Source organism: Myotis davidii, unplaced genomic scaffold (assembly GCF_000327345.1).
Source record: "Myotis davidii unplaced genomic scaffold, ASM32734v1 scaffold91, whole genome shotgun sequence".
NCBI classification, from domain to species: Eukaryota; Metazoa; Chordata; class Mammalia; order Chiroptera; family Vespertilionidae; genus Myotis; species Myotis davidii.
The window spans coordinates 500,602-528,554 of NW_006283139.1; the positions used below are offsets into that span (position 1 = coordinate 500,602).

The 27,953-nt window shown below is 44.2% G+C and overlaps 1 protein-coding gene across 1 annotated transcript in view; it reads left to right on the forward strand.

Annotated features, from left to right (window-relative positions):
- Window positions 1-27,953, forward strand: part of CTNNA2 (catenin alpha 2) — a gene marked incomplete at its 5' end in the record, with an annotated part of 880,141 nt that overhangs the window by 497,527 nt on the left and 354,661 nt on the right. The gene's annotated exons all lie outside the window — the stretch shown is intronic.

Sequence of the window (27,953 nt, forward strand, 5' to 3'; positions counted from 1 at the left end):
TTTTAAAGGTGGGGGAGGAGAGGGAGCAAGGGTAAGGTAACCATCATATTTTATTTTCTATATTTAATCATAAATATTAACAGTGTGGGTGCAAAAGGAAGAAAGTTAACTTGCCAACTCGTGATTTTGATTATTGAAGCCAAAATGTATGGAATCATTCTTGACTCCTCTATTTCTCTCACATCCCCAATCCAAATCCACAATGATTGTTGTCAACTCTACCTTCAAACTATAGCCAGAATCCGAGCACTTCCTATAATATCCACCCCTAATAACTTGGTCCGGATTCTGTCATTTCTCACCTCCATCATTGCAATGGTCTCTCTCTGCTTCAACCATTGCCCTTTTCAGTTTACTCCCACCTGGTATCTTCATTAATTTCGTTGAAACCTGTTTGAGATGTCACTTCAAACCCTCCAGTGCCTTCCATCTCACTCAGGGAAAGTCCTAACAGTTGTGTGTAAGACTAGCCACTCCATTGTACCTCTCTGAGTTCAACTCCTACAATGCATCCTCCTCACCCTATTCCTGGCACAGCAGCCCCCTTGCTAGTCCTCCACTGTATCAGACCCCCTCCTACCCGGAGAACTGTTCCCTTGGATCTTTCAAGATTACATTCAAATATATCATTCACAATATTGCAACCCTCTTTCATTACTATTTTTGTCTTTTACTTTCTTCATGGCATGTATCATTGTCTGTATTCTGTTTTTTCCTTGATTATCATGTTATCGCATGCCTTTTCCACTAAGGTGTAAACTGTGTGAAGATGCTAGATTTTGAGTTACTGCTTCTGTTTATTTTGGTTCTTGCTCTCCCAGTGTGTAGTGCCTGGCATATGGAACATGTTTCATATGTATTTGTTGAATGAATGAATGAACTATGAACAATTTTAAAAATAATTTCATTGATTTCAGAGAGGAAGGGAGAGGAAGAGAGAGATAGAAACATCAACGATGAGAGAGAATTATTGATTGGCTGCCTCTTGCATGAGGATCAAGCCCACAATCCAGGCATGTGCCCTGACCTGGAATCAAACCGTTACCTCCTGGTTCATAGGTGGACACTCAACCACTAAGCCACACCAGTTGGACGAACCATGAACATTTTTTAACAGATTTTATTTGTGGATGAGATACCGGTCTGTAAATAGCAGAATCAGGGTAGAAAAGGTAGAGGACTGGTATAATGTGATGACAGAGTCACGTTCTATAGAACATTCGGGGCACAGTAGTAAGAAATAAAAAAAGCCAAGAAAAGAGGACAGTTAGGTAAGCAGGTCAACATGAGGGCTTTGATGCCTGTGGAAACACTACATTAGGGTTATTACAATTTTTCCAAGGACTGCCCTTTCACAAAATCAGATTCTGGAAGTATCCATTTGCCTCAAAACGATGAATCATGCTCTACAGAGTAGTCTTCGCCCTGGGGCTCCAGTGCCATCACCAGGATCTGGGAAGACAATTAAGATCATTGAAAGTTGAGTCTTCTCTAGGCTAACGGGATCAGTTCTTCATTGTCTTATGGTAACTTGTCTCTTGAGGGTCTTTTTTCCACCCTTCTCTCTTCTCTTCTCTATTCTCACTTCCCAAGCCCTTACAACATTGCTTCCAGAAAGATCCTCCTAAGAAACAAATCAAGCCAGAGCATTATCCAGCTTCTAAATTGCCATTCCCCACCCCCCACCTCCCCACCCCCAAGCTGGGATAAGTCCATGCCACCCTGCTTCCCCGTCCCCTGTTTCCCTTCAGTCCCAACTACAGGCCAGGCACCTGAGCTTAAGTTCTGTTCACATGTTCTTTTCCCACTCTCCAGAATGGCCTTCGTTGCCTAGAGAGCCTCTCAGCTTCCAAAACTCAGCTCACAAGTCATCTTCTAGATTGTTTCTTAACACTTTTCCTGGAAACGTATATTGATCTCTCCTCAAAGGATCTCATAACACTTTGCACATACCTCCAGCACAGCACTTATCTTATTGTATTACAATGATGTTTTGGTATATCTGTCACCCCAGCAGATTGGGAGGTCGTCTTTGTATGTCTCCTACCAAGTAAAACATATAAAAGGTGTAGAACAAGTGTATATTAGATGGATTATTTTGGAAAGTCCAGAGAAACATATTCTTGCTCCTGAACATACAGTTCTCTATAGCAAGCTACTGGCTTTGCTTTTTTTGGTCGTCCCTGGAATCTCCCCCAAATCAAATCCTATGACCTTTCCTTCATATGCAGGTGTGTTGATTGAACCCTGTCCCAAAGATGGGAAGGGCCAAATGTTTTCCTAAGGGTAGCTCTTTTGTTGCTGATACCAAAAGGCAAGATAATAATTTACTTTCTGCTTCCTCTCAGAATTTACCTCATTGGTCAAACCATGTCATTATGTTGTGAGGCTTTGAGAGAAAGAGTCCTTCATTTTAATTCTTTGTGTGATTAAAGTCTTTCATTTACCATTCAATTTAATTAAATGGCTTTTATGATTTAATTTTAGTGAGGGAAAAATGATCACTCATTAAAATGATGATTGAATGATGACTTTTTTTATTATTGCAGTAGATAGCAGGAAAGAGCCTATGAGATAAGCTTTGTAATAAAAAAAATCCTTCTGATAGTCAGTAAAATGTGTTATCAGTAAAGAAAAAGGAGTTGTTGATATTGTTAATTAATAAGTGATGAACTAGTGTGGAACCTGATACCTCATTTACCCCAGTAACACTACCCCAGGAAATTATAAAGAATACTAGCCTATCACTCCTTATAATTTTTTTTTATTATTGAGAGAATAAGAGCAAGATAATGAATAAAGTTGCATAAGCTTGTTAAGTAAAAATTCTTAATTATAGTTTAGTTAATCCTCAAGCAAAACTAATTGGTTAAAGAAAATAAATGGTATATGTTACAGCATATTGTAGAAATATCACAATTTATCTAATAACATATTTTTTCTCTTATTTTGAAATTAAGAATTGGTACTTTCAGCTGTATGTCACAATATTTTCTTCATTGTGAATTTCATGAGGAGATTTTTCCATTCCCATCAGTGACATCCTGTAGGTGCTAAATACCATCTTGATAATTGGGGGGTAGGGGGGTGGAAATAGACAATTAATGTTGGAATTCTTTTATAAGAAAAATTATTTTAAGTGTGTATATTTTTAATAAAACCTAGTGGATTTTTTTTCTTTCCTTGTCCAGTAAGATATCTATATATATAAAAGGCTAATATGCTAAGTGCCCGACCATCTGACAGGTTGGTATGACACGCATTGACCACCAGGGGGCAGATGCTCAACGCAGGAACCGCCAAGCTGCAGTGACTTGGCAACAGCGGTTCTCAGGTGTCACACCCTGAAACCAGAGAGGAGGGAGCCGGATTCCTCACTGGGCCTTGCAATTCCACCTTTGGCCATGGGTTATGTTGTTGCTGGGGAACTGTAGGCCCCAAATCTGGTTTACTGCACATTTGTGTTTGCATCCCACACCCTGTATGACAGCAAATTTGCAGAGTGCCTTCTCCCATTCCGGGATCCCTTGGGGGATGTTGGAGAGCTGGTTTTGGCCAGATTCCCACAGGCCAAGCCGAGTGACCCCATCTGCCGGAGGGACCATGGTCACTCCGCAGATGCCTAGGAGGGACCATGGGAGGTTGGCTCCAGGACGTGTCCAGGGAGTGTCTGGCCCACCTCACCCAGTCCCACCCCGCCAGACACCTTCTAATTAATTTCCTTTTAATGTGCACGAATCCGTGCACCTGGTCACTAGAAGTCTAATAACTGGGAGATGATGCTTGATTAGTTGGCTTTAGGTTCTAACACTAGTTCTGAGAAACCAGCTGTAAGTCTAGGGACCACCTGTACTTCTGACCAGCTGGCTAACCCCACAACTCCCTCCGTTCAATAGTTTGCTAGAACAATTCACAGAATTCACTGAAGGTACTATTCTTAAGGGTACAGTTTTATTATAAAGGACACACCATAGGATCAACCACATGGAGGAAACGTATAGGAGAAGGTCTGGGAGAGGTGGGGATGCAGAACTTCCATGCCCCTCTTTTGGGAACCTGGGCACATTACTCTCCCAGCATGCAGATGTCTTCACCAACCAGTAAGTTCTTGGTCCAGAGTTTTTATTGAGATTCCATTACACTAATGGCAACTGATCACATGATTATATTAAATCTCCAGTGTCTTTTTCTCCCCAGAGGTCAACCTGGCCAAAAGTTTCAACCCTCTGATCATGCAATTGCTTTTTCCTATCACAGCCTCTACTCTGAAGCTATCTAGGATCACTGCCTTGAGCTGCCTAAGTAAAATAATAAAGACACTCCTATTACTCAGGAAACTCCAAGAATTTCTGAAGCTTTTTGCTAGGTACCAGGGACAAAGACCAGATATGATTTTGTTGTTGTTTTTATTGTTCTATTATACTGTTATCTGTGGCATTGGAGTTCTTGTAGTGCACCAAAAAAAGGATTTCCTGAAGTCCTCAATGAGAGGATGGTGTTTTTGTGGAAAGCTTTATTGATTATGTAAAATTAAAGGGGTTCCTCCCCAAAATCCCATCTCTCTCCATCTTGCCATGGAAGAAGTCCAATCTTGTCTTTGGCAGGGCCAGAATGAAGACCACTGCCCATCGTTTCTGTTCTATATTAAAGTATAGCCCAGTCTAGATGGGCCATGTGGCTGCTTAAAGCCACATGTCTATGGAGTGTGAATAGGCAAGTGCATGGGTGAGTGTGGGTCATGGAGCAAGAGAGCACAAGAGAACCAGAGAGTGGGAACTCTTTGGGGATTTTAACTTTCTAAGATTTCTGGGGCTTCTGATGAGGCTTGAAGACCATATACAAATTGAATCCTAAGAGGAGAAACCAGAAAACCTTCTTGATGAGAAAAAAAAAAGAGTAAATGTGAGGCAGAAATAAATTTGAGTTATCCATGGAGGGATTGCATTTTTTTTTTCTTGAGTATCTCTGGTTATAAGGAACTCATTTTCCCTTGAGTTCACCGATTCCTTCTTCATTACTTCTTTTAGTAGAAGATACTTTTTTGCCAACATGCAGGTCAACCTTCTGATGACTTCTCCTTGGAGCTCTCAGTTCTGCCCGCTATAAGATAGTCACGAGACAAAGGCAAGTTTCTCTCCTGGCCCCTGAGAGTCCTTTCCACAGGTTAAACCAACGGGGCCCTTGCCTGCCTTCTCCACACCATGTGGTTCTGAAATTCTCTGTCATTGAAATTGTCTTTCTGGTTTGGGTGGTGCTTAAGGGAGTCTGTTGTGACATAGAAGAGATTTGAATCTGAAGTGCCACCTGCCATTTACCAGGTGTGTAAATGAATTAACCTTTTTGAACTTCAGTTCCCTCTTCTATAAAATGGGCATGTTGATAACTTCCTCAGAGATAGTGAAAATTTAATAAAATAAGACAGCACCCCAAATAGGAATAAGTATTCTGCCCTGACTGGTTTGGCTCAGTGGATGGAGCCTCGACCTGTGGACTCAAGGGTCCCAGGTTTGATTCTGGTCAAGAGCATGTACCTTGGTTGCAGGCACATACCCAGTAGGGAGTGTGCAGGAGGCAGCTGATCGATGTTTGTCTCTCATCGATGTTTCTACTCTCTATCCCTCTCCCTTCCTCTCTGTAAAAAAATCAATAAAATATATATTTTTTAAAAGTTCATTTAAAAAAATAATAAGTATTCAATTTACATACTCTATTATTAGGGTACTTTGTTAGCATTTTATCTTTTAAAAAAACATATTCAATTTAATAGCCTAAAATAAACAATTTATTAGCTGGTAACTAGGGCTGGGCTCAGCTTGAGAGTTATGATGATCTTGGGTGAGCTCACTCACATGTCTGCCATCTGCAAGTGGTTACAGGCCTTACTCATGTGTCTGGTGTTCCACTGGCTGCAGGCTGTGGTCCTGGCCAGCTGTTCTCATCATCCATCAGGGCAGCCTGGATAGTTCACACGGAGGGGTCTCAGGACTCCTAGGAGCAACACAAGGGCATGTCCTATTGTGCAAGTGCTTTCTAAGTCTCCATTTGTGTGATGTTTGCTATCGTCTCATTGGCCAAAAACAGTCCAGGATTGGTGTGGAACAGCAATGTCAAAAGTCAAGGATGCAGGAGGAGTGAAAAATAATAGCTGAGCTTGTAATCTACCCCATGTTATTGTTCTCTTTCTAAAACAATTATTTTAAAGACAGTAGTGAAGGGTAGATTACTGTGTTGGAAGCTGAATTTGTGTTTATCTCCCATTGAAGGAAGAGATAGAAAAGTGGCAGGCAACTAGAAGGGCCAAAATGGAGAAGAGATGACTGAGTGAAATGGCCTTGGTAGTCTCATGCCCGATCTGGGCAAAAGAAACAGAGGAAGGCCTCCAAGTGAGGCCTGTCCGCCTCTACAGCCGTCCATGCCTGAGTGTGAAATGGAGATCAAAGGTGCCGGACTTACCCAGAGAGTTAACTTTCTTCCATTTGTCTCTTTCTGCTGCAAATATGAGTTGAATACTATCTCCAGGATAGGCACTGGCTTGATTGTAGCATCTACTTCTGACCCTGCTACTTATTCTCCCAGTGATCATAGACAAACCATTTTGCCTATAGGGACTTTAGCTTCCTCATCTGTTTAATGAGGTCATTAGATTTTGTGAGATCACCATCTTTCAGTGGTGATCTATACCATTTTACAGTACTACAATTTGTCTCTTATCTCTTTTAAAATTCGCACATCCTGTTGCTCTGATGTCACCACCAATGGATGGAATGGAATACTTTTAATAGACTCTAACATTTTATCATATTGGGATTCTTGTACTTTATCTTGTCCAAGTGAGACATGATGGTCAACACACTGAGATTTCTGTCATGACCTGGCCCCAGGGAGAGTTGCCTGATGAAAGTGGGAGCTTACCCCACCTGTTTTGTAATGGAAACTTTTGTCAGATTTAGATGAGGAAGAATGGTATTAACTGTGGGGTGGTGGGCCTTGACTTACTCTCTCTGAATTTCAGTTTTCTTATTAGTTCAACAATATTCACCTAAGTATTGTTTTTAGGAGAAGTAAATGACATAAGGTTCTATAAATGCCAATATCAGGGTCTATCTCCTTGTAGGATTTCAAATAGTAGGTATTTTTTTTTTTTACTCCCTTCTGAGCCTATAAATGGGATCCTGCGTGCAAGCTGTAGTGCTCTGTAACCCTAAGGTAGAAAACAAATAATGGATTATGATTACTGGTACCAGCCTCTGCTCCAGGACCTGGGAGGTACCACAAGGTTTTCATTGCTCAGAGGTACCCACCTGAGGTACCACTGGGGATGGACCCAGGTCTTTGTCTCTAGGCTACAGCTTTGTCCACTGCTCACTTGTCCATCCACTGCCCTGGGGAGGTCAACACTCAAGTGAGGGTATGCATATCACCCTAAGGTCTGGACCCTTGAGTAATGCAAGAAAAACATAGGTATCCTCCTGGATTTGAGCCCTATGGGGAAGCATATATTTAGATGAAATATTTTAGTACAAGGTCACTTAGCATAGCATTGGAGTGCCTCGTCTTAGGCTGACCTTCCCTCATTCCTTTATTTTTTACCTCTTAAAACAGAGAGGTAAAAATTTCACTGGTTAAGGGCTCTCAGATATCCCTGAAAGGCATGCGGTGAACACAGAGTGTTATTTCCGTTGGTGAGTGGATTTTCCTTGAAAGGTTTCTTTTTGAAAAGCTACACAGAAGCACCATCATTTCCCTTTGCCTTCTCAAGAGAGTCTTAAAATGCTATTGGCTATTAGCTAAAATGCTGCCCCTGGGTCTGGTGATCCAAGGGGATTTGGGACCTCCAGGGTGGCCAGAGATTAATTATACATAAGTTATATGCAGAAACGCTCCTGGGTACTGGCTCAGGTCTGCATTGTTAAGACAGTGTTTTGCCAAGGCCCAGGCCAGGGTTATGAACTCACTGGAAATTCAAAGACTAAGTCCATCCAGCATGTTGGATGCAAGACTATTAAGTGAAACACTTCTGGAGATGAAGTTGCTGGAGCTCAAGAGGGCAGCTTCTGAATAAATGGGAATCTATCTGATCTAAAGCCTTTGCGGATATGACAAACGAGAAGGCGAGAGTTGGGAGTGGGCATCTTACAAATGGGTTTTATCTGAAATACAAAAGTTAGTTTTAAGTAAGAGGACCTGAGATTGGGGCTCTAATCACTAAAATGTGCCATTGAATTGTTTTAAGAAGTTATTTTCTAAGGAGTATAAACAATCAAAGGGCAAGTCATGAGAGACCTGACATGTGAGACCTACATTCAGAGACAGTAACCTCAGGAGTGTAACCCCAGAGATGAAACTTGCAAATATTTAAATTGGGTTTTCCATGAATATTGCTTGATAGGCTAGGGAAGTACCCCCTTTTATGGCATTGCTTCAGTGGGAAGATGTTTCATGAGTTACAGCAGATGGTGACAGGTTGTATCCACCTCCCCTTGACCTCAACTGCAGCTGGGGGAAGCTGGGGAGTGTGTGTTTGGGAAGTGTGTGGGAAGAACTGGAGGCACAGCTATGCGGGGAGAATATTTCTCCAGTCACTGCATATGCTGGGTATTCACTGAGAAGAAAGGACAGAGGAGGGTGGGGGAAGAGAAAAGGGAGGAAGGGAAGGAGTCAGAAAGAAAGAGAAGGGGGGGAGGGAGAGCAGGAGGGGAAAGGGGGCTGGCCATTGATAATTATTGAGTGATTAATTCTAGGCCTCATGCCAGGTATTTGCACTTGCATTGTCTCAATTTCCCTCAGCATGGCACAATGAGTGTGAATGCAATAATGGTATTCATGGCAACACAGTGGAAGGGATTCTGCCTTCATGCTTCAATGGCAGTTACGGCGAGGGGCATTGTCAACCCAGTGGGACTATCCAAGTTCTTATTGAATGATTTTAATGTCTTAATAAAGAGTTCTATTTTTTTTTTTAGAAGATGAAATGGAGAATTAACAATGGAGATTAAAAATAACAAGTTGTCTTACTGGGAAGTTAAGGAGGACTAACTCCAGAAAGTACAATACTCCCAGATCTTACTCACCTTTGAAGGTAAAAGGAGCCCCTTCCCAGGCCACCCACTCTAAATATGGACACTCAAGGATGAGGGTGAACAATTGCAAAGATGTTGGCAATAGTTTTCAGCTCTGGCCCTGTCCAGAGTAGTTCCTCAGCCCCTCCTTTCCCGTGACTAAGCCTGAGCAATACAGAAGTGGTGGCAATTCCTCCCTCTACTCTGCTATGCAGTGGCCCTAACCAGTGTCCTCTCAAGTGTTCCTATCTTCTTCAGTGTAGTTGTCTCTTCATTGCTTGGCCTTTTCACTGTTGTGAAACCATTAACACTATTCCTTCCATCCTCTCTGACCTTCAAGCACATTCTTCTCATCATCTCTGAAAATCCCTCAAAATCCTCACAGAGGTAAAGGAGGATTCAGCCCTGGACTCAGAGATATCATTTTTTATTCTAGATCCTTAATAGTTCAACATCAGGATTTTGCTTTGCTTTGTAAACTCTCCTGTCTCCACCCCATTCCATCTACAATTTATTTGGATCAGGTAAGATGCTTATGATTGTGGGTAATAGAATCACTCACTTTCCAATGACTTGAACAATAGTTGTTTATTATCTCACATAGCAATAGGTCTGGAGGTGGATGTCCCAGGCTGGACACTGGGACACAGTAGTGTCATCAGATACCCAGTCTCTTGTTTCTGTCAGCGCTGTTCCCTCACCTGCCCTTGTGCTTGTTTATTCAAGATGGCTGTTCATGGCTCAAACAGGAGGGACATTTCCTCCTAGACATCACTTTTTCTAGGAATAAAATATTACTGAGACATTTATCCCACTTGTCCACCATGACCTGGCTTCAGGGATGCTGGCAAAAACAGCCAATGGCTTTTTTAGCCTTTATCATGGCTACTGATACTGCTGCCATAGACAAGGAAGATGTGGAATGGCGGTTGGGTAGATTGTCAACAACATCTACCACACTGGCATCTCTCTTATTACAATTTTCATTCTCAGACTGGCTCTAGGGACACTGGAAAGGGCATCCAGTGTCATACTCAAAAGTATACATGTCTGATGACAGTCAACCAAGTGCCTCAAGACCAAGCCTGGGTGCCTTGACACGTTTATCTCAGAGTGATTTCTCTTTGCTTCTAGGGCATTTGAGGAGATGCTGGTAGTCACTTTTGCTCTGGTCTTTTTAACAAGGGTCCCAGTCATTAATCCCAGCATATTACTATATTTTGCCCCTGTGGGCCCACTGGGTACTCAGACAAGCCAGAGACAAGAATACTCAGACAAGCCAATTTGTATTCCTAGTGAGAATACAAATCAGAATCTTCTCAGGGATGTTTATCACACACTCAAAGTTTGAGGTGGAACTTGATGATCCGTCAAACACAAATTTATAAAAAATACCAGTAACATTTTAGCCACTCTGTTTGCATGACTTGTGCATAAAAGTCAATGTAATGGGTATGAAATTTACTTCACAACAGGAATGAAAATATTTCACTTGCCTTTTGTTTTATGATAAAATTGCATCTAATCTTCTTAGAGTTTTTTCTCTTCTGAGGTAGATTAACTTTCAGTCACTCTAAGTATTGTCATACCAGACCAAACCTCCTTGATCCTAGAGGCCTTATGTTGGTCCAGAACTCTCAGTAATGATGATCTTCAGGCCATGTGACCTCCACTGACCCGATCATTGTCTCTGTCCATATGGTTCCTGAAAGCCAGCCAGAACTGCTGTTTCATTATATGTTTGGTCACTGGAGCCTTTTCTGAGGATGGACCCACAGGTGCTCATGACCCAGCCTACTTTGGAGACCCCTCCTTCCCCTGTGAGATTCTGCCACCTCCCCCCAGTCCCTTCAGGTTGAAACCATATGGCTCTTCCAACTTCAAAAATCACTTTCAAAACTTGTCTCTGCTTTGGGTGTTCCAGTGACCCCCTTCAAATACTTGCTCTTATTTCATAATGATTCTGCAAAATCTCCCCTTAGGAGGCCTTAGGAAACATATCTCTGGACTCTAGTCTCCTTTTAACAATGAGTATAAAGGGAGGATATAAGAGTGGTTAAGTTGTTTGCTCACTAACTCACCCTGTTAGCAATAGGATGCATTTCTTATTGAAACTGAATAAAATTAGATTCTAGATGGTCATGCTGATTAGGTATCCACCGAAAACTCACCAAATCATCATATGCTGTTGAGCACCTTGCCAGTGCACTTGGCCAATGCTTCCCTTTCACTTGCCTGCCTTCGCACTATATTCTCTAGAGAGGCCCTTTCCTTCCATTCTGCCTGTCAAATCCCAGCCACCTAGCCAGACCCAGTGCATCGACCATCTTCTTTATCACGCTTTCTTCTTCCTCCCACCCATTCCCTGAATTGAGAAAACCCTCAGAGGATTTTGATACACCTGTGTTATAGTATGCACCTTTTCCCACCTTTGATTATCATCATAAGTGTGTGCGTTGTACCTGTCCTCCTGGTTTATAATCCCTTTGAGAACAGAGCCCTATCTTGCTCTCTTTGCTTTATCAATGGTGCCTAGAAACTAACTGAATGAAACTGACCCAAATAGTTGTCTTCTGACCATGAATAGAATATGGTGGAACACAAGACATACATGCGTGGTATATAAGGAAATTAATACTATAGGCAATGAAGAGAAGATATGCAGGGGCAGTCCAGACTGACAAACATGGATGCCAAGCTCCATGAATGTTGTAACACCTGTTGTGGTAGAGGAAGAGCCACCATGAACTGAAGGCATCAGGAAAGGCTTCTTAGATGTCTTTAGAACTTGAACTAGATATTATATTGTCATGAGAATTTGAATGAGTATGTAAGAAAGGAAAAGACAGAAAAGGCCTGGGGATATGGAGGAAAACACAAATGACTTCAGCATCTGCAGGTTGGTTTGGACACAGCAGGAAGATACTGTAACAGTGCCAAATGTTGTCATCAAACCTTACCACTTTTCATTTTTATTTTTATTTTTTAAATATATTGCTTATTGATTTTTTTTACAGAGAGGAAGGGAGAGGGATAGAGAGTTAGAAACATTAATGAGAGAAACATCAATCAGCTGCCTCCTCCACACTCCCTAATGGGTATGTGCCCGTAACCAAGGTACATGCCCCTGACTGGAATTGAACCTCGGACGTTTGAGTCCGTGGGCTGATGCTCTATCCACTGAGCCAAACCAGTTAGGGCAAACCTTAACACTTTTAAAGTACTGCCACATATATTATTTTATGTGATTCCATCTAGTTAGGTCTGTAGACTGAATTCTACTCGATTGAAAATATCATTGGCCCTAGCTAGTTTGGCTTAGTGGATAGAGCACTGGCCTGCAGACTGAAGGGTCCCAGGTTTGATTCTGGTCAAGGGCACATGCCTGGGTTTGGGGCTTGATCCCCAGGATGGGGTGTGCAGGAGGTAGCCGATCAATTATTCTCTCTCATCATTGATTTTCTATCTCTCTCTCCCTCTTCCTTCCTCACTGAAATCAATAAAAATATATTAATATTAAAAAAGAAACTACCATTGCAAAGGAGAGTCACTGTGTATATGGTCAAAACACACTTTGGTGCTAACAGATATATTTGTACCAAAAGTGATGATGAAGAAGGGATACTAATGATGATCATACTGATTTCTAGAGTCCTAAGGCAAACACAACACAAAGAAGAACACACAGTGTATCTCAGGGCGTGTGCTCAACTCCCACCTTGGGTCTGGGATAAATGTGATCTGTGGTAACCAGGTCAAAGTTCAGTGCCATGGAAAGGCATTGTGTCCACTTAGTGCCACATGCCATCTGAGAACACAGCTGTTGTGGGCTCGGGCAATTATTTTCTTATTTAATGATTTCATTACCATCTGAAGATTCAGACTTGATGTACAAACCATCTCCCCCCACCAAGCCCATTTATGCCGGAAACCGACAAGCTCCTCTCTGGGCTCTCCCCCTTAGCTGCTGCCCAGCATCTGGCAGTGATCATGTCCCGAGTGATGGGTGTTTACCTGAAGGTGAGCCGAAAAGTTGAAACCCCGTGGCCTCCTTAGCCCAGGGATTGAAAACCTCTTAGCAATCACCACAAATTTATGTTTGCTGTTGGAAAATTGCTTTGGGAAATGATGTGGATCAGAGAAGTAAATTTCCTGTCAAGATACATTTGAGTCATGAGAAAAGCAAAATTGTGGGTGGGGGCGGGAAGATCTGTCAGTGTTTCATCTCATTTTTATTAATATTCTTTAATATTTGCCGCAGCCTCACTCTGTGAGTCAAACTGTCAGTGGAAGCGCCGGACTATAGAGAAGAGGCGGGGGTTTCTCCAGAGAGGAAGCTTGCAGTTATTTTACGAACAGAAGCTGGCCAGAACAGATGTGCTTTGGAGAGCTGGCAGTTTTTAAAAGAATTAAGGTGGAGAGTAAAACCCCACCATACAGATAGCGGGAATCCACTGCCTCTGGACTAGCCCAGACTTTGGCTTGTGCTTCCAGAAATTGCTGTTATACAGTCTGCACAGACGGTGGAGTGCTTGGACTAGCCAGGGAGGGAGGAAGCTTGGCAGGGCACCAGCTCCCAGCACGAGTCTTCTTCCCCCACCCCGACGAAAAGCGGAGCCTGGTAAAAACTAAAAACACAAGCAGACCCTTTCCTTCTTTCCCATCTGCTTTCATCCTCGTTCTCGGGGGGTTGGTAGCCTGGGGTAAACCAGTGGAGCCCAGCAGACTGCTGAGTGAGTACCTGGATTTTGCTGCAGTCAGGGCTGCTGGGCTGTGAGGTCCGAGAACTCTGTGTCTGGTCAGCTGACAGATAGGGGACCAGGGCAGGAGCCTGTGTGGGGGGCTCAGAAAAGCAACCCGTGCACTTGGGACCACGGTGATATGCTATAATAAGGGGTTATAATTGAACAAGGCCGGCTCCTGCCCCTGCCTTCTTCCAGGCGTCTACCAGGTACATGCTGTGGGGAGAGGCTTGCTTAGAGAAAGAGGACTGGAGATCAAATCTGTTGGCACAACTGGGGAGAAATGTTATTTAAAAAAAAAAAAAAACACTTTTATAAAAGCAATCACCAGAGGCAAGTCTTGGAGCACCCCTGCGAAAGGATCTTTGTAACCTCCTTTTAAAAAACAACCGGGGCATGTGCCCTGACTGGGAATGAAACCATAACCTCCTGGTTCATAGGTTGATGCTTAACCATTGAACCACACCAACTGGGCAACATTCTGTTTAAATTCACCTCTTCTAACCACATCTCAGAATCCATTTCTAGAAAGTAGTTGTTTCTAAGGCCTTTGAATCCTCTCCTTCTCTGTTTGTATAAACACAATGTGTTTCTACATGTTGATGACATCGGGCGGGAACTAACATTGCTTGAGAACTTCCTGTGAGCTATCACTGCGGCCAACCCAGCACACGAGCTCTCTGATCATCTTCCCAGGAACCTGCACTGCAGCCACGGATACGGCCATTTGAGAGAGGTTCAGAGAGCGGAAGTGATTACCTGCCTAAAGGTCATTCGACCCACTGGGTGCAGATTCTGTGCTCCATGGTGAGGGACAAAGTCAGGTGCAAGGGGGGGCCCTTCCCACCAGAAGCAAACAGTCTAGTTTCCTTCCTGCTACGTATGCTCTCAACAGAGGCGTCATGAGGGACTGAATTCAGAGCAGTAGCAGCAGGTATTTCAGCTCCTGTGGCGGAGAGTTGGAAGCATGCAGCCCTCTGAAGTTGCACTGTGTGGGTGGCAACCCACATGTCACCGCCCACCTCCATCCACTGCTTAAGTCTTTGCATACCGCACCGCTTTGGAAGTTGTCACTTACATTATCTCGTTTGATCCTTACCAGATCCTAGTGAAACCGGCTGAAAGGGCATTGTTTCTGAATTTTACAGGCAAGGGAATTGAGGTCCAGAAAGGTGGTGTTTTATCTAAGTCAGTAAATGGCAGTGCCAGGACAGGGCTCTGCCTATTAATTCCATAGCCGATAGATTTTTTCTAATACATCATGAAGCCTCCAGACAAAGACAGCTGTGGGAGGTGTTGAGCACAGGAGGGGCTAAGACCGAGCTCCCCAAATGAAACTTGGCTTTTCAAATAATCTCTGAATGCCAGGTTTGCAGTATCGAGGAACCAGACCTCCTTTGACCTTTCAGAGTCTTAAATTGGTGGCCTGCCATGGGGCTTTAGCTTTTTGCTGTAGTCTCTTCCCCAGGTTAATCATTGTCTGTCTCAGTGTTTCTCAAACATTTTTATCACCGCCTCCCCCTCCCCCCCAAGGAGATATTTTGAGAAATTTTCCTTATTGCCCCCTCACTCTGATGTGTTAATTCAGTTTTGTTGTATATCTGTTTGCATGCTATATACTCTGTGTTCATCTATGCCAGGGGTCCTCAAACTTTTTAAACAGGGGGCCAGTTCACTATCCCTCAGACTGTTGGAGGGCCGGACTATAGTTTAAAAAAAAACTATGAACAAATTCCTATGCACACAGCAGTGGCAAAACCCCCCGGCGGGCTGGATAAATGTTTTCGGCGGGCCGCATGTGGCCCACGGGCCGTAGTTTGGGGACCCCTGATCTATGCTTTATACACACAAGTAAGTTCTATTTTTGACCTCCCAAGAACCAGTTTTTACCCCCTTGGTTCCATATTGCCCCCATTGAGAATGCATAATGTCACTCATAACTACAAACTCAGTAAAAATATTTAGAAGAACACAGAGGGGGGGGCGACCAGCCTGGCTCAGTGGTTGAGCCTTGACCTGTGAACCAATAAGTCACGGTTTGATTCCTGGTCAGGGCACATGCCCAGGATGCAGGCTCAATCCCCAGTGGGGGGAATGTTCAGGAGGCAGCCGATCAATGATTCTTTTTCATCATTGATGTTTCTATCGCTCTCTACCTCTCCCTTCCTCTCTTAAAAAAAAAAAAAAAGACGCAGGCAGAAGAAGAAGAGAAGAAAGAGGAAAGAAAGAAAGGCAGGCAGGAAGCAAGGGAGACAGGAGAGAGATAAGAAGGGAAGGGAGAAAGACAACAAACCCACAGAAAACAAGTCACTAAAGACACAAAACACTAAGGAGAAGGGTGTCCTCAATTTCCTCATAGCTACAGCTTTCCCTGGTAGTATGGTTCCTGTGCTGGGGTTTCACTTTGGAGAAAGTGTGCCCATTTCACCTGTCCAAAGCCGGGGCAGAGCATTCTCCAATCATTCTGTGAGTGGATCACAAGAAACAGGCAGTGGCTTGGAAACAACTGACCTTTAATATCTAATTTCTCTAGATATAAACTCGTGCGTTCCCTCTGACCAAACAGTCTGTGTGTGTGGTGCTGGGTACATCTCTAGGGAGAGTAGAAGTTTGATGAGCTCATAACTTTACCTGTCAATAAGTAACAGAAAAGAGAATGCGTTGGAAATGACGCCAACTTTCCTTCCCCTTCTTAACTCATACCCTGCCTACCAAATTGAGTAACTAGAAGGAAAGCCAGAGACACAGATGAGAGAGGAAAAGCCTGGACCGGTGCAACTGGCTTGCCCAAGTGCTGGCAGCAAATCAGCCGCAAAGTGGGAACTCAGATGCTGCCTCTGGAAGCCTAAGCCCTATCCCCAAAGAGAGAGCCCTGCTCCCATGTGTTGTTTCGTCCCTTAGCTTGTTCAGCACCAAACTGGAGCTGTTGGTGCGCAGAGCAAAAACATCTTTCAGTAAACACCAGCAAATCTGTTACAGCTGAAGATGTGTGCTGCGTGTCCCGGGGGCCGGTATGATTTCATCTTGCCGATATTAAATAAGAGTCTGGGAGCTGGATAACAATCGCACGCTGTGTAGCAGCTTTGCACCTCCAGGAATTGCCTACAGATAGCAAATAGCTACAATGTGGCAATGAGGTTTGCCATCTCGCCAAAGCCCCACGTGAGCTGCGCATCCTTGAGCTGGCCCGCGGCCTTGGGTTCCTGTGGAAAGTGGAAGATGGTGCCAAACCTGTATGGGTGGCGTGAATGTGTGAGCCCTGGCACACACGGATTCCAGCGGTGGGTACATTCACCAGGGCTGCCTGACCTCAGTGGTAAGGCCAGACCAATGAAGAACCAGAACAAAGTCAGACAGGACCATAGAGAAGCCAGGCCGGGGCCAGTTGCAAAGCTATGAAGTGTGCCTGTGAGCCCTCCAACATCAGTGTGCCTCCCTAGGTTCTCCTTGCAGACCCAGCGCTTCAGAAACTCAGAGGGTTGGATCTCATGGTATCTCATGTTCTGCTCAGAGCCTCCCTGGCTGTGTGACCTGGTTTTATTAAAAAACAAACAAACAAGCAAGCAAACACTTATCTAACATGTACCTGTGCCAGGCCCTGTTCAAAGTATTTTGCAAAGAATAACTCACTTAATTTTTTAATATTAGCTTATTTAATTCTCATAACAATCCTAACTCCATTTTATAGACAAAGGAATTGAGGATCAGTATAAGTTAAATCAGTTAAGGTTAAGTAACTTGGCAACTTCCTTCAGAATTTGAATCCAAGCATTGTTATCTCCATAGTCAAAGGTTGACACTCCCTACTAGGGTAAGTGACTTTGGGTAAGTCCTTGTGCCTCTCTAAACCTCAGTTTGCCTACCTGTAAAATAAGCACATTAATATTTCTCTAGACAAGGAGGGTTGAAAGTTTGTTGCAGGGTTTAACTGAGAAAATGTTAAGGATTTAGCGAGGCACCTACTAAGTACAATCTATATCTATATCTTTATATCTCTATATCTCTATCTCTATCTCTATCTCTATCTCTATCTCTATCTCTATCTCTGTATGGCTGTGTCTTTCCCTCCAACCTGTAGCTATACACACTCTGACCACTAGGGGGCAGACACTCAAAGCAGGAGCTGCCATGATGCGCACTGACCATTTAAAAATAAATGGCACCACGGACCTGGTGCCAACAAACCAACACTTGGCTTCCCCCAAGTGGGACAAAGGCCACACCACCACCCCAGAGCGACACCCCACCAAATCACACCCAATGCAGCCAAGACCCCATGGTGCAAAATGTGGCCCACAGCCCAGCCACCTTTGTTTGGTGGCTGTGGGCGCCAGGTAATGTGTCACTAGCAACGCCTGGCTTCCTCTCCCTAGCGACTAGCCTCCTTGGAGTTTCTTCAGCCCAGGAACCCCACTTGCTTTATAGCCAGATGCAAACATTTTACAGTTTAACCAAATGTTTGTGAAGCATTTTCCTGTGCCTCATCTCATTTGATCCTCACAGAAGTCCTGAAATAGGTAGATAGGAAACTCGGGAGAATCCTATTTTCTTTTCATTAGCAAGACGCAAATAGAGACATTAAAATATTTCTTCCAATTATTTTCCTTTCAATGTGCACAAATCCGTGCACCAGGACACTAGTATGTAATAAACAATCCCCTTGCGGAGGAGGGTTGCCTTTCATAAATGGATCACACCCACGGTGAGTCTGGTGGACCTAGACCTTGGCTAATGCCTCACCTTCAGGTCCAGTTATCTTATATTTCACTCAATGAATATTTACTTAATCTCTGAACGAGAAATGCTATGTTACTTTGATTGAGTTGAACAATATAATTAGAACTAAAAAAATCTGAGTGATATGTTACTTTGAGTTACATTTCAATTACAATGCGGTTTCTCCTCTGCTTCCCTATAGTGATTTTTTTGTATCTTTATGATTTTTGAAATAGTGTGCCAAAAAAGATCAATATGAGAAACTCAGATAAAAATGCTCTGGACAGTAGGCGAAGAAGTGAGGCTGAATTCCAAGAAGGATCATTATTTTAAAAATAAAACAGAGACACACAGCGAGATTCAATTGCAGGGAAATACAGATTTCACCACAAATGTAATCACTAAAGTGCAGAGACAGGGAGACAAAATCACAGAGTGCTTGGTTGTTCTGCAGCGGAGGGACAAAGGACAGCATTGCCTTGGCCAGCTGAAGACAGATTGCTGCATTGTTCTATTAATTGTGTATCACTTGGCTTTTCCAGACCTTTCTGTGGCAGACCAATCCAGCTCTCGCTCGCCACCTTCTCCCTCTTACTCACGGCTACCTTCACTATCTCTGGGATGGAGGTCCCTGACAAACATATTGAGAATTGTTAATCAAAGTTAAACATGCTGATGGTGAACACCTCATATAGTACATGATTTTTAAAGCGGACACTGGTTTAAGGAGATACAGTACACTGGAAGATTCTGTCTTTATCCTGGCTTTATTATATAAGCCCTATACACTGTTGACAGATCTAGTCTTATCTGTGAGCAATGGCCTGCATTGTTTCATTGGAGGGGGTGAAGGACAGTTCTCCTGTCCAAATGCACATTGCCCAGCTATTTCAGTGCCTGAAATTCTAGCATTGGTGCAATTTCCTTAGGTTATTTCCCACAAAGACCCCTTCGCAAGCTGCACAAACCCATGGGTAGAATAGTGAAGACCATCCATCCATCAATCTTCTACTCAGATTCAGTTTTCTACTCAGATTCAATTTAAAGGGTTGCTGGCAAAGAAGTTGATGTCTCTTAGGCTGAGCGAAAAGGGAACATTTTGGTGCTGGGGTATTTGGAAAGAGTTGACATTTTCTTGGATGTCTCTGAGGCCTCATGGGGCTGCTGTGTCAAAGAAAAGAATGCAAGGCACGAGGCAGGGGTGGGGACACAAAGGGACAGTGCTGTGACTGTGATGCCAAACATGGTCCAGATGGAGAAGGAGAGGGTGTAGGAACACGGGCACAACGTCTTGTCCGGGACTCCTCCTGGGAGACTTCCTGACTGTGTGTTTTGAGCAGGGCCAGCCCTGTCTCATACTGACACAACAAATCGGAGGAGGCAAGGGAAGTGGTAGAGGTGGGAGGACACAGAATTTAGAAGAGGCAGTTCTGGGTCCAGGCCTGGCAGTGGCCTTGACCTTGGGCAAACCACGTAACCCCACCCGGTGTGAGACTTCTTGTTTTTTAAAAAATGGGACAAGCCTGTGTCTGCCTTGTGAGACCGCTGGGGAGAATTCAAATAAATAAAACAATTCTTTGTAAACAGCCCTTTGTAAATGATGGAGTGCTCAGAAACCAATGACAGGCCCAGCTCTGCTTGCCCATCTTTCTCACAGTATCAGCCCCACCAGGTGGAGTCAGTGGGGGCTTCCGCACTCAAGACTCACCCCGGCCAGCCCAGCCAGTGTGGCTCAGTGGTTGAGCGTCCTCCACCTATGAACCAGGAGGTCACGGTTCCATTCCCAGTCAGGGCACATGCCTCAGTTGTGGGCTTGATCCCCTCCTAGGGAGCCTGCAGGAGGCAGCCAATCAGTGATTCTCTCTCATCATTGATGTTTCTATCTCTTTCTCCCTCTCCCTCTCTGAAATCAATAAAAAAGTATTTTTTTTTTAATTTAAAAAGACTCACCCTGTACAGTCCAGACCGCAGCCAGCTATATATTTTTAAAAGCCGCAGCCAGACTTCTGGATCTTGAAGATTGCTGAGCTGTGCACGCTTCGGTTCTTGTCTGTGACCCACTGCTTCTCAACCTTGGCTAAACTTCAGGATCACCCGGGAAGCTTCAAAAAATGCCCTCGCCAAAGCCACACTCCAGGTCAATTGAAGCAGAATCTCTTGGGGAGGGACCCAGACATCAGTATTTATGAAAGCTCCCTGTGGTCCCAGTGCACAGCCAGAGTTGAGAAGCGCCCTCCTTGCTCAGCGAGAGAAAGAAGGATACGGCTAGACAACGAATACATTTTTCTCGTAATGTAGGAGGGGATTGACTTGCCAACATTTACATTGAGAAGAAGCAAATAGCCAACCTGATAGGTCAGAATCAAGAAAGAAATTACTAGAAAGGGTGGGGCAGTGGAGTTGGTGCGTTATGGATCCTTATGGTGACTGTTTGAGCAACATAAAGGGTAAGTCTTGAAAATCACTCTCTTGCCGTTTCATTCTCTTTTTCCCCCTCTCTCCTCCTCTTACCCACCTTGCCTTTTATTTTCCTCAATATCTCCCTCCCCCCCCCCCTTCTCATTTTACAAAAGGGCTCTGAACTCCTAATAGGCATTGTAACCACTTACTCCCAATGTAGTAAGTTATTTTAGGAGTCCTGTACAAATGTTTTCCTGTACTGTTTCTCTGCCCCACCCCCACCCCCACCCCTACCCCAGTGGCATTCATCAGATTTTTTTAATTTTTTTAAAAAATTGAGTTTACTTCCCAGCACATCCCGTGTCTGAGCTCTCACGTGTGGGTGAGTGTGAGTGAGTGTATCCTCTCTAGGATTTCCTTTTGTCTCTTCCTGAACATTCTGAAAACCCTACTTTCCTGCCCACACATGCCTGTGCTTGCTCATCTGTTTTCCAGCATGCCCACCTCCTCTCTGAGGCCCTTTCTCTTGGTGGTTTTTTAATCTACCTTTGCTCATTCCCATGCAGGGAGCCCAATGAAGCAGAATTTCTGGGGAATGGGAGTGCAGGGGAATTTTCATTTTCTGGTGAAGTGACACTAGCTTGACAACTGCATTTGTTTTGATTTTTATTCTTGGCAGGGGGTGGGGGGTGATGATAACATTAGAAGCCCAGACTGGAAGATTCCTAGGGAATACCTGGATGAAAGCCCATTCAGTAAGACCTCACCAGAGGAACCCAAGGCAAGTGAGTAAGAGCACCAGCTTTAGCCCAGCCAGCGTGGCTCAGTGGTTGAGTGTCGGCCTATGAACCAGGAGGTCATGGTTTAATTCCAGGGTTGTAGGCTGGATCCCCAGTGTGGAGCATACAGGAGGCAGCCAATCAATGATTCTCTCTCATCATTGATGTCTCTCTCTCTCTCTCTCTCCCTTCCTCTCTGATCTCCCTCTCCTCCTCTCTCAGTCTCACACACACACACACACACACACACACACACACACACACACACGGTTTAAAGGCCACACTTCTCAGTTCTGGGCCCTGAATTCCCAGAGCACACACTTGATCTGGCCTACAGAGTGTTTGATCAACCAGGACCATTTGAATGTGAACTGACCTCTCCAATTCCCTCATCATGTCATATGCTCATGAACTCTTGCTGGTCTGGCCCCAAATACATTTCATTTTTTTAATGCCTGCATCTCTAGACCATCCTGTTTCTAAGGTCTGAGATCATGTCCCTGATTAATATGTCTACCTACTCACTAGACTAGTGGTTCTCAACCTTCCGAATGCCGCGACCCTTTAATACAGTTCCTCATGTTGTGGTGACCCCCAATTTCATTGTTACAAATTGAACATAATGAAAGCATAGTGATTAATCACAAAAACAATATGTAATTATATATGTGTTTTCTGATGGTCTTAGGCGACCCCTGTGAAAGGGCCGTTCGACCCCCAAAAGGGGTCACGACCCACAGGTTGAGAACTGCTGCCCTAGACTAACTATGTTAATTTTTTAAATGGAAGCCCAGACTTGGTGGGAGAAGGAGAAAACCCAGGAAGGTGGCCCACCTCCTGAGAGAAATGTCAAGTGTCTCATTTTCCTTCTTAATTAAAAATCCACTGTTAACTTGATTTTTTTTTCCTGTACCTAAATGAGATACTGCTCTCTCTCTCTCTTTTTTTTTTTTTTACGTGGGTCATGGGAGGGTTCTGATGAGGATCGTCCCACTTAAGTTCTGCCACATGTTCTTTGAGAAGCATGTGCTACCTTCAGGTCCTCTTGCTCATTAGCAAGAGGGGATTTTTAACTTAGAGTCCAGTTCTGTGGCAAGGAGGAGGGGGATGAAAAGAGAATTGATCTAAGTGAGCCAAAACCTAACTGGTCAGCGAGGCCGGAGCCCAGCCCAGTGGTTCAGACAGCCTCATGCTTTAGACTGTGTGGTAGAGTTTCTCATTCATGACACTTAGGCCAATGATTCCTGGTTGTGGGGGCTTCCCTTTGCATTGTAGGACATTTAGAGGGACCCTTGACCTCCACCCACTGGAGGCCAGTAGCTTCACCCCCACCCTCCATGTACAAAAATCAAAATGTTCCCAGATATCACCGATTGTTACTCGGATGGCAAATTTGCCCCTGGTTGAAAACCACTTTGTCATAGAAACTTAGCCCATTTAATGACCAAGAAAGAAATGTAAGTAAATCCCCAACAGTAATAGTTGCCTATACCTTGTACTCTCTGAGTCAGAAATCCTCTGGTTAGAGGTTGGGACGGGTAATTACCTGCTTCTGGAAGCCTGTGATAAGTCTCCTCTCTTGCCAGTGGTCCATATTGCCCAATTACCATAAGCCAAAGCAAACAAAGGCATGAGAATTTCAGGATTCGAACACTGTACCCATGTCATCCAACATGAATATGGTGATCCTGTTCCCTGTGACAGGCTAGTCTTAGGCTCTTTGCTGGTGAAGGAGAAAAAGGAACAACCATTCAAGGAAAGAGGACACGGGGTGCAGTGAAAAAGGTACCAAACTGAATATCAGGACCACCAATTACTAGCTGGGTGACTCTGCACAAAGTATTTAACCTCTCTAAACCTTAGTTCCTCAGGTAAAGATAAGGTTCCTGGAACACTCTCACATTTTGAAATCTACATAAGGCTCCCATACCAAGTCACCACTCAATGAATTCATTTCCTCCATCTCATTTATATCTCCAACTGAACCTTAAGGATATAGTAGCCAGGCCCTTGGCTTTGAGCAGAAAACCAAAGACATTTCGAATTTGTGTCCAATTGAGGAAGGCTAGAAGATGGTGCCCAGTGAGGAGTAAGAACATTGCCTTCTGGATCCCTGGGGAAAAAAATCAGAGTAGAGCATTTTTTTTCACATAAAATATATATTACCTAACCCTGAGGTGGAACTCATTAGTCAGGAGCATACTCTTAAAAGAATGCGTTGCCATCTGCTCACTCTTACCACCAGGGAGCTCTTACTCCCCGGTGGCAAGAGAGCCCAGATCTCCCAGCCTGCAAAGCTCCTGCCAGCTCATTAACTAATGCCTGAAAATGCCATCAGCCCACTCAGTCCTTTATACCTTAATTGTGACTAACTTATCAGGTCCCTTCCTCAGTACAAGTTTTAGCCTGGAAGAACAAAGTAGGGGAGTAATTAATGCTGCAGGGTTGTTATATAATGTGACCATTTGTGTGGTTATACATGTGGATATATATGTACATAGAGCAATATATATGTAAGTGTGTGGTTATATCTAAGTCATGGCATGCGCGTCTGCGTGTGTGTATGTGTGTGTGTATATCCCTCAACTTTTGTCAAAATATATTTGAGGAGCCTGTTTCATAGTCATATTCATGCTATTTGACATTTCATCCAATGGCAAACCCGAGTCAGCCAGCATAACCACCTGTCCAGAGGTGAAAAGTGGGCTTATTTTGACTACCTCAAGTCATTGGAGACCCATTGTCCAAAGCAGATAGAAAGCCTGGTCTTTCAGTAAAAGTTCTCTGTGAGAAGTGCATGCTTTTCATTTTGCCAAGATGGGTGATCCACCAGTGCCCTCTTCCACGTGGCAGACAGAATGGGCACCCAACTTGCTGGCAATCGATTCATATAACCCCGGAACACAGGCGGCCCCGGAGCCCTCCAGTGATCTGTGTGCAGTTGCTCAGGAAACTTGAGAGGACTAGCAAGTGGTGTTTGCCCCTCTGATCACTGACACATCCGCACAAATGTGTTGTTGATGCCAAGTCATCCCAAATGTCAGCCTTCCTGCAGGCGGGGAGGCAAGGTAAGTCACACCTGGAGGAGCTTGGGAGAATCTAAAAAATGGATTAAAGCGATTTCTGATTCCCGGAATAACCTTTTCTTTGCGATGGCAACTTTTTTGTCCTAGGGGCCTGGTATGGGAGTGGAACAGCTGGTGTCAAGGATCAGGGCTGAAGCCTGCGTGTCAGGGGTGTCTTTCCTCTGAGCGAGGCCACCAGATGGGTTGCATTTAACTTGCTCCCTCTGACTCAACCTAAAACACCACCAGGGCTAAGACTGGGGTGAGAGTGTCCTTTGTCATTTGAAGAGACTTTTTTTCTATATAAATATTTGAAACACCTCTACACTCTGGCTGAACTTTAATAAGCTGGGAAGGTACTGCAGATGGAGGGTTAATTCATCATGATTCCCCAGGAGATAAGTGAACTGTGGCCTTCAATCCTTTTCAGATGGCACAGGATAATGAGATAATGTGGGAAGAACCGAAAAAGAGGTGCTACACCTTTAAAAATGAGATTCTCTTTTAAATGCTCAGTAGTTTGCTTAGAGGGGTCAGAGCAAGTTTCTTGAAGCTGAAAGATTAATTAATTTAAGAAAGAAAAGATTTCAAGTGTCACAGAACCTTAGTTAAAACTACAGATTTCCCTTATTCTCGCCTTCTCCTTCCCCCTTGCCATTCTCTGAACCCAGAGGCACGGGGGCATGAAATAATGAGAGCTAAATACCTCCATTTGCGTGGGAAATGTATTGACCTGCCTACAAAGACACACAATGCAGACATACAGATGCACACAGGCCAAGTGAGAACACAGCGTTCTGGGCCATCATCCCTTCTCCAGGTCTCAGGTTGCAGATTTCTCTTTATAGTGGTCATTCATTATATTTACATGGACTTAAGATCTTCTATGTATGTGGTAAACTAGTCCTATGGTCGGGGGAGGGTGCAGCAGCAGAAAAAAAAAACTCGATTTTCTTCTCACTCTTTTCTCGGGGCCACATTGAAAAAAGAAGAAAGAAAGCAAGCCTTGGGGATAGGCGATAAAACTCTGCAGTTTCCAATATCCCCATTTCTAGTGGGCAGGGGAACCTGTGGTTCCGATGTTTGCCAGAAGGGCTTTGCTTCTAGAAGAGTTCCCTGTAAGCACACCAGCACAGCCCTTAATGCACCAAATCAGAGCAGCTTTTGGCACTGAAATCCAGTAGTTTTCCTATGAGGAGGTTAAATCAATAGAATCCTAGATTTCTTTCAATTGCCAGAATTTGGGGATTTTTTTCTCTCCAAAAAAAAACGTATGTCTTCTTCTGGAGAGGCCTCATTAGTGGAGTTTAAGATGGGAGACACATCCCCAAGAGATCCGTGTCCCTGCTACCCCCGCTTCCTCCCCCACCCCCATTACATGCTCTTTAAAACAGCAGCCCCAAATGATTGTGCTCAAACCAAAGCCAGACCCCCTCCTCAAAGTTCTCAAACAAGGCACCTCTCTTCTAGGACACCGCGTCTAAATGGTGTGACATAATGTCATGTTTTAATTACAAGCAAAGCAAGATGAAGTTTCCTAAGTTGGTCTGGGTATGGAGTGGGGGAGGGGGGCGGCTGTCCCCCAAGGCTTAACATTTTCAGAGAAATTTGTAGATGATTTCTCTTGAAAGGGCCTCTTAGAAGCAGTATTGTTAAGCATATGGCTTTCTCTGCAGGCAGAACAGAAATCTACTACCAATCCACAGTTTAAGTAAATCTCAGAGTGATGCCGGTCTGCATTTCAAACAGCTCATTGTGCCTCTGTAGGTAGGGGCTGGTGGCATTTGCATTTTGGGGAAATGGTGGGGTTGGTCTTTCCAACCCTCTTCCTGCTGTGTGGACTTATCTCTTTAAAAAAGAGAGAGAGAGAGAGAGAAGGGAAACAGAAAAAATGCTAGTCTACAGGCTCCTTCAGAGGGGGGAGCCACCTGAGTTTGAGAAAGACTTCTGGACATGGACAACATCGGTTCCGTGTTCGCCATCTGCCCTCCATGACCGTTTATTTCAGTCATACATTGGCTTAAATTGTTAGCCAGTGAAAGACGCCTCCCATCCAACACACGCACTCCTCCTCCGCCTCCTTCCCCACACCCCCACCAAGCGATACCCTTCAATATCCAACCTAAATCTCAACATTGGTCCTGGAAACCTAAGAAGGTGGGAAGGGGCCGTCATTGGTCCCAACAAGGAAAAAAGTGAAACAACACAGGGAAAGCAAGCATCACACAGAAAGGCTATCTGAGGAGAGGGAGCTTCTGTCCTGGATTAACAAATGAACCCCATCTCGGTAAAGGATTCCAATGGTGACCTTCCCCCCGCCTCCACCCCTCCCCACCCCACACACATCACTTCTGCATCCTGTCTGCCCCTGACCCCTCCTGCTGCCAAGCATTGCTCATCCTGAGACAGGATTTTTCTGACTGTTCCCCACAGCAACTAGGAGGGTGCTGTCCCCGCTGAGAGCCTACGCCCGCTGCAATCTTAGCAATGCGCTCCAGAGAGCACAGCTCGCATCAGCAGACACTTGAATTGTCTCATTCCCCTCAGTCAGACCACAGAGAGCAAGAGCTGAGAGCCTGGCTCTCTCAGAGAAAAGAGTAAGGAAAAGGGCACAAATGCTACTACGTCTGATGACTCAAAGGCATAGGAGAGATAAAAACCGGTGGCGTTTGGGGCTGAGATTTTGAATTGATTTGGAAGATGGTTATATTAGTGCAAAAAATAAAAAGGTTTCTCGTTAACAGGACAAACTGGCTGGCACTGCCTTCTAAAAGCCATTTGCAGTGATCTCTGCCTTAAAGGCCGAGCAGTGACATGCAGCCCTCAGTCACCTTTCTCTGGCTTTAAAGTGGCTGGATTGCATTGCACACCCTAAAAATAATATAAAGGGTATGGCTTTTTTTTTAAGTCCTTAGTCATGTGGAGAAAAGCAACTTGATAAGCTCTGTTTGTCTTTCTTCATATTGCAAATTGAGTCTGACCACTTTGCTTCGAATGTATGGATCTTCCCTCTGGCCCCTAGCCATCCCTCTCCCCCCTGTCTCCCTCCCCTCCCCCCAGAGAAGGAAATTGTAACTGTTGCTTCTCCTTTAACACAGGTAACAATTCATTTAGGTTACTCCAGTCTGTAAAAACTGTAAATGCTATTTTATTTTTTAAACATTTACCAAAAAAAAAAAAAAAAAATGATTA